The sequence below is a fragment of the Chroicocephalus ridibundus genome, chromosome 1, assembly GCF_963924245.1.
Source record: "Chroicocephalus ridibundus chromosome 1, bChrRid1.1, whole genome shotgun sequence".
NCBI lineage: Eukaryota > Metazoa > Chordata > Aves > Charadriiformes > Laridae > Chroicocephalus > Chroicocephalus ridibundus.
This window is the reverse complement of record NC_086284.1, coordinates 129,035,545-129,049,524: the sequence shown is the minus strand read 5'-3', so window position 1 is coordinate 129,049,524 and position 13,980 is coordinate 129,035,545. Positions and strand designations below refer to the sequence as shown.

Here is a 13,980-nt window from a genome sequence, read left to right as displayed (position 1 = left end):
CTTTCAGTTGTTTGTATACAGAGATGTGGTCTGCAGTGTCGTTGCTGAGGGAAGAAAAACATTGTGGCTTTTTTAATCAAATCCTTTGGTGCTCTGTTTTTTCCCCTCTGTTTAACCTAACTCTGTTGTCTTTAATCTGTTGTCTTTAATCTCTGTACATCCCCCCCCCCGGCCCTTTCCTTTTGCTCTCTTTTTATCTTCCTTCTCCTGCTCTTCCCCTTCTTTTTCCTCCCTTCTCATTTACCCTCTTGATGAGGGGAAGGTAGAATTTCCCTTTTCGGATCAGGTCCATTTGGCCCATCTGTGCCTTCCTGCATCGCGCAGCCCCACGGCAGCGCAGCCCATCCTGCATGCTTCAGAGGAGAACATGTGCATCTGCTTAATTGTACAACACTGTACAAGAATGGGGAAAGCGTTTCTTTCCTTGTCTTTACAGGCCTCAATACCCTGAGTTCCCCTTCACATGTGTTCAGCATAGCTTTCGTTGTTGTTATTTCTCCCAGAATTACCCAGTCACGGTATCTGAGCTGACAGCCTCCCACAGCCATGGATCCCACAGGCTCCCCATCACAGTGGGAAGGAGAGTTGCCTTTTTTTCCAAATCGATTGCCTCCCGATTTAATCACAGAATTAGAGAATTGTTAGGGTTGGAAGGGACCTTAAAGATCATCTAGTTCCAACCCCCCTGCCATGGGCAGGGACACCTCCTGCTAGATCAGGTTGCTCAGAGCCCCATCCAGCCTGGCCTTGAACACTTACAGGGATGGGGCTTCCACCACCTCTCTGGGCAACCTGTTCCAGTGTCTCACCACCCTCATGGTGAAGAACTTCTTCCTAACGTCCAGTCTGAATCGACCCATCTCTGGTTTTAATCCATTCTCTCTGGTCCTACCATTAGAGGTAGTCCTACCATTAGAGGTACCATCTTTCAGCCCCCTTGGGTTTCATGCCTGCACTTCTGTTGATGGCCATCGTTTGCCCACTGTGTCGTGCATCTCTGAATCAAACATGGTTATGCCTCTTCAGAAGAACTGCCTTCATGAAGCTCTTTTCTTTCTTGGGCTCTCTCCCTGTTTAGCACCCTGTGGGTTCAATGCCATCAATGGGTATCCTCCCACAGGCTCTGGGCTTGCCATCTGTAGTTGTGAGCTCTGCCCCATATTTCCGATGTGATCTTGTGTACAGCAATTAATCTTTCATGCCTTGTTTTCCCATCTGTGAAGTGGGGACTTGAGTTTTGTTCTTGGATTTGGATGCTGATGAGCTTAAGACACTTTGTATCTCTGTTTGGCTGTTTCAGTGCCAAAGAGAGCTCCCTTCATTGAAGAGCAGTGACTACGCAGCCCTGCTCCTTTTCTGAGGTTCACTGGACCTGTCTTCTTTTGCCTTTCTTTCGTGACTTGATGGATGAGAGGTTTTTATTAAACTGTAATTTGTGTTGATTAGTTTGTAGCATTGGGCCAATGAGAGGTTGTTTGGTTTTTTAAACTTTCTCGTTACTCCTGACAAAGTGAGAGTTCAGATGATGTGAGTTTTGGAATGAGATTTTTAGCAGGTAGTTTCTTGCTGATGCTACCCATTTTCAGGTGATACTGTTTTGACTTAACCCCAGTTCAGCAATGTTGTATATGGATATGTCCCTGAACTCATGCTAAACCTGACCCAAATCACTGAAATCAGAGGCTTTGTAGTAGGGTAATTATTTTTAGGTAGTATATGGATGAACCCAACTGTAACAACCCAGGTTATCTTTTGGAAACTCCATGTCCTGCCTTTTTTTCCCTTCATTGCTGATTTAGACATTTCATTTGTCCACATCTTGGATCCTGAATTATCCCCAGGGGTATAGGATGGTGCTTCAGCCTCCAGCCCATCTTATTTTACAGTGCAGTTGTGGTTTAAGTCCACCACTGCTGCTTACTTCTCCCCCAGCTATTTGCCCTATGAGCAAATTCATGCTGAAGATGGAGTTGCAAAGTCCTACTTGCGCAGCGGGATGCTGAACACTGGATGTGGATGCGTGAGGGTGGGATCCTTCATTTCGTAGCCCCAGCAACTGCTAATCAAGCATTTGGGTTGTATCTATAAGGCCAACCATTTAGGTGTTTAGCAATAAGGAGCTCCATTTCTGAGGGGCTCATTTAAATATTGCCTTGCATAAGTGCCAAGTGACGTAGTTGATTGATGCATGATGGATGTGTTCCTCCTGCTCTAGGATCGTGACCTCCAGCTGGGTTACTGAGTCATATTCTGAGGTGACAGTAGCATTTTCTGGAAATTTAAATTCTTTTAGTACATAAAAATAAATTTTGTCCTTCCTGGGGCTGAGGGAAACCTTCGGAATGTAAACAGCTGCAGTAGTTAATATTGCTGAATATATAGCACCGGGCAATGCATAGTTCATGAAAATTTCATTGAGAAGGTATGAATTTTGCTTTCTTCAATGTGAAATACATAACAAAAAAAAAAATATGCATGAGACCCAAGAGGCAAATTTAGCCACGTATGGGTCAATGAAAATAAATTAGGCTTTATAGCATTTTTATTCTGTTGTCTAAATGGGAGCAGTGGATTTTGAGGTGTGAAGTCATGGATGCAAACAAAACAGGGCTGAAAAAAATGGACAAATTTAGACCAGGAGACTATGGTGAAGCTTGCGTCATGTGTCTGTGATTAGAATCCAGGATCACACTCACAGGGGGAACCCCAGCTTGGGCGATTGTGGGGTGCTGCAGGGCAGAGGACAGGGTTGGACCTTGGTGAAGCTTTGCTGTAAACTTAATTCTTTTACGAAAAGTAGTAATGATTTTCATGCGTAGAAATTTCGATGATAAATGTTTTTCTAACACTTCCATAGGAACTTCCTAAAATGGTTCTTCGCGAAAGAACAGCAATTAAGCATTTTTTTTAAACTCTGGAGAAAATACAGTGATTTTTCCTACCCTTGTTTAAATGTGCAGGAACAGAAAATAATGATGCAGGTGTAATACTATGTGGGAACAATGAGCTGACCTCGAGCGTCAAAGATTACTGTTATCTCCTTTTACTACTTTGGATTGAAACGTTTGAAGATGGGCCATGTGGGGAGGGTCATGGGAAGACATGTGCTGCTCTGGTCTTGGTGGTAAGGAGAATTTATATCAAGTGCCTTAGGGATTGATCAAACCCTGTCCTCAGTACTTACCTATTGGGCCTGTGGGATCTTTGATCAGGCCCAGAACAAGGTGGCGAGAACTGGTGAACTAGAGTAGCCCATTGGTTCTGTTAGCATCTGGTGTCAGTTTGACATTTGGCCTTTCGTTAACGGGGGAGTGTTGGGGGTGGGAGAGGGAAGCGGCGTGACACAAGAAGTTATCTGAATTAAAAACAAGAGCAAAAATGAAAGCCAACTGCATTCATTAAAAATGAATATCCAGGAAGTCTGGGGAAAGGGAGATTAAAAAATATTATGATTTCTGTCACGACCGCGTTTAAGCTGGGCCATTAAAGATGCTATTGTCTGGCCCAGCTGTTTTAGAACAATTATCTGTTTGACAACAGGGAGAAGGATACACTGGATACTGCCCCCTTTCCCTGAGACACTACAGAGATGCATGCACGTGTCTGCGTGTGCCCCAGCACTCCCTCCCAGCTCACCCCCATGTGAAAAAAATCCTGACCCATTTCATTGAGAGAGGCAAAGAAGCCCGAAATCTCATCCCTGAGCCTCCTCATTGAAATGTTGAATGAAACGCGTGCTGCAAGGAGCCCCGTCTGTCTCTCTGGATTTTTTATTTTTTTTTCCTCCTCAGCAGGAGCTTTGTGCCACACAAGTCTGGCAAGATCACAAATGTGAGTTTGGCAAGTGGCTGTATGTGTTTTCACACCCACCTCCGCAACCACGCTTCAGTTTCTTGTAGTTGCCTTCTGCTCTACTCTTTCTTGGTGTGAATTAGGCTTGTGCTTTGAGTTAAGGAAATGTGAGGAGAGGAAACATACTCCTGGGGAGGGGGGAAAGTGACCCCTTATGGGATAATTTTTCCTTCTGTCCCCGTTGCTGTTTCTGGCCATGCTCCCTATGTATAGTTCCAGTCCCAGTCTTTACCTCTCCAGCTTCGGTACCCAAGCATGGCCAGGAGGCTTCCCAGAAAGAAAATGCAATTGCAGATTTTTTAATTAAAATTCAGTTTTGTATAGAGGCTGAGTAAGCAGAGCCACTTGGAACTGGTTGTTTGTTCCTTACTGACTCCAGGAAAGTTCCTGTCACTTTGCTTATGCAGAAGATAGGGGTTTTGGGGGGGGGGTTTCTTCCCCCTTCACTTCCAGACCAATAGTCCATATTGGGACCTGGAAGCCAAGCTTGCTGCTTCATAAATCGTATGTACCCAAAAGAGAAGATGCAGCAAAAATATCTTAGTTAAAAAATTAGCTTTGCTAAAATGTAGTGAATGATTGTGTTATTCACGCTGCTGAGTAGACAGGATGGATGCAGAAAGGAACCAACTCTGAGAAAAGATATTTTATGGATTTTACACTTTTCAGAGAAGACTTCTGTGGCTGAACTTCTCTAGGTAATTCCAGTCAACTAAGTTGGAGAATAACAGTAATCTATTTCTTAAGGTAAACAAGAAGTTCACAATTTGGTTTTTGTTTTCTACCCGAGATTACTTCAATAACAGGCCCAGGCCTGTGAGTGTTCAATCTCATGTATTGTGTGCTGATTTCAGAGTCCAGGTTCATTCTAGGAAGAAACACTGCAATTTCCCCTGAAGGTTTTCTCTTTGCTGTCCTCATTCTGGCCTGTCACGGAGACAATCTCTTTTCTCTCCTACAGACTGTGTTTCTGGGGAGGGGGACCTGCCCACTCCCGATTTTCCTCCCCTCCATTCCCCAGGGTGAAGCAAACAGGGCTGCAGTGGTTATTTGGAGCCGTGCTGTCGCCCGTGCTCCCAGGCAGGGTGACAGTGTGGCTGGGATGCTCTGCTTCATCTCCTCCACGGTAGTGGGTTATTTCTGAATCTTTTTCCATGTGCATCGTGTACACGACAGTTTTGAAATCTTCCACAGTGTTACCTGTTACGTTTAATAAAGCAGCATTTCAATGTGGGTCTTGCCAAGGGGTCGCTAGCCATGCTGGCTGTTTGGCCAGTGGCACCAGCGTGTTTTATGCTGTGGTTGCCTGGCAGCTAGGAGGGGAAATTCTCCCTTGCCAAAGCTTGTGCTGTTGACACTTGTGTTAAATCAATCTCTCTGCTAACAGCTGACAGTATGGAGCCCCTGACACATGGCTCTGCTCCTAATTCCAGTTACTAGAAAGCAGTAGCGATATGCACACTAGCCAGCCAACTCATTACTGACTGTAACCATTGCAGCAGCTGATTGTCGTTCCTTCCCTTTCACTTTGCATTTCTGCACTGCTGCTTCCTGCCCCTTTTCCTATCAACTCAGATGACCTGATCGCAAGGAAGTCCTGTCCTGTTAATGTCTAATGAGCAGTTCATAATGGCTGTGGATGGATATGCAGCATCCCATCCAGGCTAGACATTGACAGGCAGTAAATAAATATTGTGCTCCGTGCTTCTGTCAGAGTACTCATTGTGCTGTAGCCTTTGCTCTGTTTTCCGTAGCTGCTGGCACACGTATCGTGTTAGTCCTGTCTCTTGGTTAATGTGTGGGAGGGAGGAGGGGGTCACCTTGGCCGTACAAAGTTAAAGCATGAAACTTGTAACCTCTCTGCCTCATGGGGCAACTGGAGCGTGATACGACCCTGCAGCGTAAAGCTGGTTGTAGGGTGGGTTTTTCTGCGGATGGAACTTGTTTAAGGGTCTCTTCCTTCTTGCCATTGAAAGGTTTGCACTTGGCTGTCTCCTTCAGTTCATTTAAAAATGTGTTCCCCTGGCCTGTGCATAGGACCCAGTTAAAATTCCACCTCTTCTGACCCAGAATTACTGAGCGGCATTGGCCTGGGAATATGGTGTTAGAAATCTTCATTGCAAAAAAAGGAAATATATTCAAGCGCAGAGAGACATTACTAACTCTTCCAGCTCTCTGTAAGCATCTCTCCATTAGCTTAAAGCTTCCTCCTCACAGCAGCTTTTCACCCTTGTGAAATACCGATTTTACAAGGTATTAAGAGCATAAAATCTACTGCAGATGATAATGAAGGGCTGATTCAGAGATGCACCATCAGGCAAGAGCTGAGGAGCACGACTCTTTCCCCCAGACAGATTTGGGAAGTCATCATAGCCCCTGTTATTGGCCCATGTGCATATTCCCAGCAGAGTGCCTCGGGGATTACTCCACCTCAATTGGGGAGCCTCAATCAAACCTCGGGACACTCAGCCCTAAAGGCAGTCCTTTTGCAACCTCCCAGCTACCTGCTGTGTCTGATAGAAGCCTCTGCAAAGTTAAAAGTGGTATTAGGATGGGATGACTCGTTTTTGTAATAGAGATGGATGAGTTCTCAAATATGCATGTTTACTCCTTGCCCTACTTGTGAGCATCTGTGGGCGCAGCTATTCATCCACCTGCACAAACATTTATGGCGCGTGGCCTCCCCTGACCTGTGCAGAGGCATGCTTCGTTTCCTCTTCTCTCGGCTGTTCAGGGAAGCACCTCCAAATAATCCAGGACACGTCGCTCAGGCAGCTGGAACAGCTGCCAGGTCTGTAGCACCCTCACCTGGTGCAAGCGTGGCTATCCCCCTTCGTGTCCGTTCCCCCGTGTAACACAGAAAACTTCTCAGGGGTGCAGCTGCCCAAAAGCAACCCAGCCCCAGCCCTGAGTGTCGTGTCGCGGCTGTGAACCTGAAGCAGCGCAGCCGCTTGCTTGAGGCACGCAGCGTCCCACCTCCTCACCTGCAGTTAGAGCCACTTGGATCTCTACATCTACAGGTGTTCAGTGGTTCTTTGGATCACCTAAAGTTTTAGCGTCAAAATGTCATGACTCAAAGGAAAAGGGATCCTGGACATCTTCTCGAAGTTATCACATAAAACAGGCTTGTCAAAATCTGGCAAGGCCAAATCCTTGCAGCTGCCGGACCTCGGCAAAGATTTGTGTGATCTGGCTGTGTATGTCTGTAGAGCTGCTGAGTTACCCAGACCCTCTGAACTCTTTCATACGTGTTTATGTAGATACCTGTATGTATCCATATAATTATCCATCTATAACTCTATGGATAGAAAATTCTGTGTGTGTTTTCATTCTCTCTCTTGCCCTGTAGCAGCTATTGTTTTTCCAAATTGCGAATTTCGGTATTTTCCCCTCATTGACTGTTTCAATTCTAACCGGCTGCATGCCCTGCATTTTCAGACCCTTTCCTGAGCCAGACCTTTTCAGGGATTTGCACGGGATGGCTGGGGAGCAGGCTGAGACCCTGTGTCTCATCTCACATGCACATTTATCTGGTGAGGGAACCCAAGCTTTCAGAAGGGGAAGGCTGCCCCTGCAACCCCCTGTCCTATATGGATTCCCCAGGTTGTGCTTTCCTCTCTGCCGCTTATGTGCTGAACAGGAGGACGTATAGCACTTGCAATATATTTTGAGAGGCTTGACTATTTCAAGCTGCTTGTGGCTCCGAAAACAGCTTTATTTAAATACTGCATGCAAGCTGGTGTTTCAAAATAAGAGAATAATTAAGGCAAGGAGGAAGGGAGGGAGGATATCAAATATTCATGTACTTCAAAGAAAATATGATCATCTTAGGTATCCTGTGGCTACAGACTATTCAGGGAGCGAAACGCGCTGTGGCAGTTCAGTGAACTTTTCTGTGCGCAAGGCACCTTTCTGGGAGCTTGGCCCCATGACTGCAATGGCGTTTGGGAACGGGCAGAGGAATATAGGGAAAAATAGGTGGGGGGGAGGAAGTAGGAGGGCAGAAAAATATCAGAGAGAGTGCAATTTTGCCTTCCTGAACACACAGTTTGGGGAGGGTTTATGCTTTTTGTGCGTCATGCTCATTTTTGAGGAGGGAAGCATGGAGGAATTATTTGGAGAAGATGAACTATTCTAGTTTCTCATTTTGCAGTGACAGTGTTGTTTTGGAAAACCTCCTTTTTTTAAAAAAAAAAAAAAAAAAAGATGAAGTTTGGAAAGAAAAGGTAGCTTTTTTTCCTGTAGGTCAAATAAAATCTTTCAGCCAATCTGAAAAGATTGTTTTTCTAAAAAGACTCCAAACCAAACAAGCAGAAATTAAACAACAGGTCTGAGTCTCCTTGGAAAGACGTATTTTCAATTCATCATTTTGACCGGTGGGCAGAAAAATTGTGCCTGGTGCTGCAGAAGAAGGGTGTGGCAGAGGCAGACAAGAAAAATGTGGTTGAGATTGATAGAAAGGCTGAAGCTGGCGATAGCCAGGCAAGGAAAGAACGAAGTGGGGGGGGATGTCAGACAGGCTCATTGCCCTTGCAGCGCTGCTGGGGTGCATGAGCAAGATGGAGACCCTTAGGGAAAAGAGACTGGCGAGCGTGCTGGTGCTGCCAGCCCTGGGAACGGCATGTGGAGGGACAGCACGATGCGGGCTTGGCCGACTGCTTCGCTTTGATGAACGTCACGCTGCTCAGCCCGTGGCCTCGGCCACTAGTGGTGTTGCTGAGGGCATCCGTGTCCGTGAGTGCCGGAGCAGGAGATGGAGGAATAATTGGTTGGCCAAGGCGGTCTCCATGCCCACTGATCTGTGGGGAGGGGAGCCATCCAAGAGGCATAGCCAGATGGTCAGCTCTAATGTGCCCATATTTATAGATGTCTTCATTAGGTGACATCCACACAAGAGTCAAAGGATCTGGTCTGTGCCTTTCAGGGCTTGTTAGGGATGGGCACAGCGTAGGGATGAAGGTGGGCTTTGAATTAAGGGAGCGGAGCACAGGCATGAGGATACAGTGCTTTTTTAGCATGCAGTTTGACGAGAAATGCAAGGTGAAAGCGAAAAAAACACAGTAAGAGTGAGGAGAAAAGGATAAGGATGGGGTAAATCCAAGTTGAAACAAGCTGCAATCTTCAATCTTCTCCCCACGTCCAACGCTACCTTTGGTCCTTTTTGTCTGCCCATCCTGCTCCCAGGACCCCTGTGCTGTCCAAGCTCATGCGAGCCCCACACTTGCCACCCGGTTCTGCCTCTCCCCTCCATTCCCCGGACTCAAAGCCCAGTGCCGCCTCTGGCTGCTTCTTACTGTGTCCCGCTCCCAGCCCATGCGCGCACAGACACATATGTGTGCACGTGAAAGCCTTCTTGCTCCTGACTCTAGGATATCTGACCTGTAAGAAACCCGGCTGATGAGGACACCGGAGGGATTTTCCGTTTTGGGGGAAAGAGAGTGTTTGAGGACAAGAGTGCTTGTGCTCAGGCTCCGTCCTTGCTTGGATTCCTGCATTTACTGTCACTCCTGCTGCAGCTCCTTCTCTGCTCCTTCCCCCAGCTTATATCTGATATTCACTCTGCAAAATCCTCTAGTCTTGCTTCCTGGAAGAAGTGAGTGCAAGATGACAATTTTAGCCTGCAAATTGTTGTTCTTATTATCATCAAGGCCATCTTTCTCTAGCCTAGTATTTCCCTGTGTTACCCTTATTATAAGGGCAACACAGGGAAATAAGTGCAGCCCTTATTATTACAGGAGACGTAGGAAGTGTTCTTTCCCTTTATCCCGTGTCCCCATTTCAGAGTCAGATACTCTTTCAACACAGATGTATTTCCAGAATGTCATCATGTATGTTACAGCAAAGCACATGAAGGCTTTTGAACCTCATATTCTATAGGCAGGTATTGTCCAAAAAAAGGCAATCGTATAGACAAAGCCATCTTCAAAGGATTATGGGCTAACTCGAGTGAATGGAGCATTTTGGATAATAATAGTCAGGTCACAAAAACCCGGAGTGGAGCGCTCGAGGAATAGGTGGAAGGGCTGCTAGCCAGGATTTTAGGAGGCTTGTTCTGATGACACTTGGGCAATGCAGGTTGGGTAGGTTAGACAGGCACGTCGGGAGCCAGCGAGCCCTGCAGAGTTCATCTGCATCTGGCAGCCTCAGTAAAGAATTGCCTTTCAGCTGATTAGATCTCTCAGACCACTTTTCATTTCCAAAAGACGTATTATGTGCCTATGGAGCTTTTTGCACTTCTGTTAAGCCTGGATTTGTGTTAGCAGCCCTTGAAAGTTATTTCTGAGAAAAGAACGGGTAGATCTACGGCAGGGCAACTGAAGAGGCAGATTTTGGCTTGGCTCTTGAGTGCAAGTAGGTTTTGTCCTAACCTTGCTAGGGTCCAACAACGTGTTATGTCTTTTCTGTGCCTGTATTTCTTACTGTTCTTTGTGCGTCTTGGGTGGCCGCCAAAATATAAGTGTACTGCAATTCCACGAGCGTGATGGCTTGTCTGGAAGGTGGCATATGACTTTGTGGTCAAGTATCCAACAGACTGTCACTAGTCGCGCTCTGATGTATGGCTGTACTGCAGTCCTGGGAGAGGTCACCGCAGAGTATAGACACACCTGAGCAAGCTGGTTTGCAGCTGATAGGAATAGCTCAGGCGCTGGTGACCGTGGTACAGAAAGGGCTCTTTACTGAAACAGTAGTGTGGCCCTGGGACTAGTGCAGTGGGAAGCCTGGACCAGTCTCAGGGTCACGGGTGGTGGTCAGGGAAAGAGCAGAAGAAAAAACTGTACCCTTCCCGCTTGTGGGGGAAGGAACTGGGGGTCGAATGCTGTGATTTTACGATCTGGCACTGACAATTCTATTTTTTTAATACACAGCCTTGTCATCTCTTCATAGTCTCAACAGAGCGGAGCACCGCCCCATCAATCTCCTTCTCCCAGCTGCCAGCCAGGGCAGTCAAGGGTCTCGTGGTCTTCCTTACCCCCCCTACAGAGACGAGACCCTACAAGCACACCTAAAAATCTTGGGATTTCTCTGCTTGTTGAGGAAGTCCCAGAAGCAAAGTCCCTGTGTAGGAACTTGAAGTAAGTGCAGAGATAAAATCGCCCTTTGTGTCGGGTTGTGGCAGAGCCACAAGGTACCAAGATGGATTTAAACAGGTCAGGGCTGGTTTTTGAGAATATTTAACAATAATTGCAGTCTACTGCATGCGAAGTTAATACATTTCCAGTGAAGGCTGATTGAATGCAAGGGCTCAGAAAGGCAGAGCTCTTCTCTCTCCAGCCTCCTCCTGCAGGGTATTACACGCTGGCCAGAGGAGCGTTGCGGTACTGTTTTCCACTTATATTTGAAGCATCAGCACCGTCTGCTGCTGCAGACTAGAAATTGTAAAGTGGGACCAATTTCTGGTCACTCGTTAAGAGAAACTCATGGATTTAATTGTGCAATGCCATAAATGCCAATAGTTTCTCTCTTCCAGGACCCGTAGATACGCTCTGTGTTAGGTGCTGCAGTCCTGCTAATGAAGTGGTATTAAACTTGTACCTGCGTGTAGGTGCATTGACCTAGATTTATCAAGCTGTTACACTTAATGCTTAAATTGCACTTGATTGGCCCAGTGGTCTGATCTGGTCTGGCAAATACGATATTCTCTACCAGGCGCCTAAGAGGAATTCCCTAGCTGATCACACATTTCTTTGCACTATTATAGATCTTCCCCTATCCATTTCTTCTCACTCGTTTCTACTTATTATCTAGGGAAGCTATTTGCAGCAGGTTGTTCACAGGAACATGTGAAATTACCTTGTTCCTCTCTGCTCCAAGTCTCCACTGTTAAAAGAACAAATATTTGATTTATTTTTTTTTTCCCTTAGCTGGAAACATCTTTTTGTATACAAGAGTATTAGTGGGTTTTTTTCTTCTTTTTTCCCCAATTTTCTGCCAGAGAGAGCAGTTGGGAGTTTTCCACTGAAACAGATTCTCATTAGCAAATACCATTTTGTTGAAATCAAAACACTTTGTAGAAACTTAGTGGTTTCAGCAAACTTATGATCCTCCACCATACAGGGGCTGCCAGAAACCAGCTCACGGTGCGAGCTGTTCAGAAGCGCCTTTTTCCAAGCACCGTGATCTCCAAGGATGCTGCTCCAAAATAGTTTTAACTGATGTAAGTCAGCACTAACGAATTCCCATTCTTGCCCAGGAGAGAGGGTTTGAGAAGGGAGCAGGTAGGACCATACGGCTAGAGATGGGGTGAAAACAATGCTGCAGCAGAGGTTAAAACTATTGTGGAACTGCATCCTGGAACAGCCTCGCTGCACATTCATGTCCCATGTCCTTCTCGCTTGGCAGCACAGCACATTTCCCACGTTTCTCAGGAGGAAATTTCTGCAACATTCCTACAGTAGGGATTCCCACAAAGCAGAAATCCTCAGGTTCACCTCTTTGTTTAAGACTGTGCTTGTTTGTTTTGTGGTGGGTGTTTTTTTTTGTTTTTTTTTTTTTTGTTTTTTTTTTCCTCTCTAAAGCATTAAACAGTTGTGTACCCTTGAGGGCAAACTCTAAGTGATAAACCCTGCTTTGTTGTTAGTGTGACCATGGATACCATCTAGCATCCATTTTTTCAGAAGCCCTCACAATCCTGGGTTAATGTTTATAAATCCTTTACACAGGTGTGAGGTTTTGCTTATGGAGCACGAGAATGTTATGATATCCCTAAGGACACAGCGCAAGCAGTAGTCAGGCTTTACTCTCGTACAAAAAGAACCTGCGTAATGATGCATTCCTCTTTGTCAGTTTGGGGATACGAGTTACGTAAAACTCTCAGTAGCAAAAGAATTTGTCTCCAGCACCTGAGCTAAGACAGCAGTTGTTTTGATTCAGAGGAATAGGCTATTCTGCTGCACAGAGTGGACACAAAATTCGAGTAATTTTGTATTTAGCCAGCCTCCGAAATGTAAAATGCTGAGCGCTGTGTAAATAACTGATCTATTCCCCTAGTCTAGATAAGAATCACACACAGAATGGTGTGTGTAAGGCAAGCATCTCCAGCAGTGTTTTGCATGTGTAACTTGGACAAGGTTTTAAAACAAAGCACTTTTTTTGTGCTTCAGTTGGGACGAATTTCCAGGGATTTGTCTGCCCTCCTGATGCAAAGGTCTGCCTGTTAATCAGCTGGCTCGGTTAATATGGCTTATGTCACTGTGATTTTTTTTTTTTTTTTTTATTCCCCCCACCCCCGCCACCCCGCCCCCAAGCTGGCCTGCAAACCCCCCAGGCGGCCTGGCCCCAGCCCCTGGGACCTCTGAAGGAGCAGAGCTCTTGCTGTGAGCAGCCCTTGTACTTCAGCAGTTCAGGCCCATGCATGAAGCTCAAGTTCAGGGTACCTGCCGGCGGGCCAGCTGGAGCAGGCTCACGGCTACTGCCAGCATTGCACGGAGCTCGTGGCAAGAGCCTGGCACTTGCAGGCCTTTCCCCGAAATTGGTCTCACCAGATTTTAAAGGAAAAACTCCACAGCTGAATGGGGACAGAAACCTGCCATATTCCAGTACCAATATAAATATACTCTGTGTCTTCCTCTGTTGATTATTTTTTTTTTCTTATTGCCTATAGGCAGGATGTACATCAATTCTTTTACATACAGAGACACTCAGATATTTATTTCAAACCAGATGAATGTGACTGAGAAAAAAACAGAACTACGGATCTATTTTAAAATCTGTGAGATTCTGTTTTAAAACAAGGGAAAACGCAGAAAGTTGAGAGAGAGAGAATCAAATATTTATGTACTTCAAAAGCAAAGCAATATAATTTCTGTGACACTGTTGCTAAACGACTGTTCATCCCCCATGTTGATTGACAGATAAAACAGGTTTGTGTCATTTTGAAGTGGCTCCTCATCCGTGTAACTTCTCCCTTGCAGTGAGGGCTCTGGCAGCTCCCTTCAGAGGCCTCTGTGGGGAAGGAGGGAGGAAGATTACAGGGACGCAAAAATATCAGCCGTTAATTCAATTGTTTCCTTTGCTTGTTCTACTGTTGTCGCTGGTGGTATTTGTTACATATTCTGCTGCCAGTACGACTATGTATGAGTTCTGTTAGCTCAGTTCAAAGAAACCCAAATTCTAGTTGCTTACAAAGAG

At 45.8% G+C, this 13,980-nt stretch overlaps 1 protein-coding gene across 1 annotated transcript in view; it reads left to right on the top strand.

Annotated features, from left to right (window-relative positions):
• LSAMP (limbic system associated membrane protein) overlaps window positions 1–13,980 on the top strand; it is a 1,022,135-nt gene that overhangs the window by 342,209 nt on the left and 665,946 nt on the right. The window lies entirely within an intron of this gene.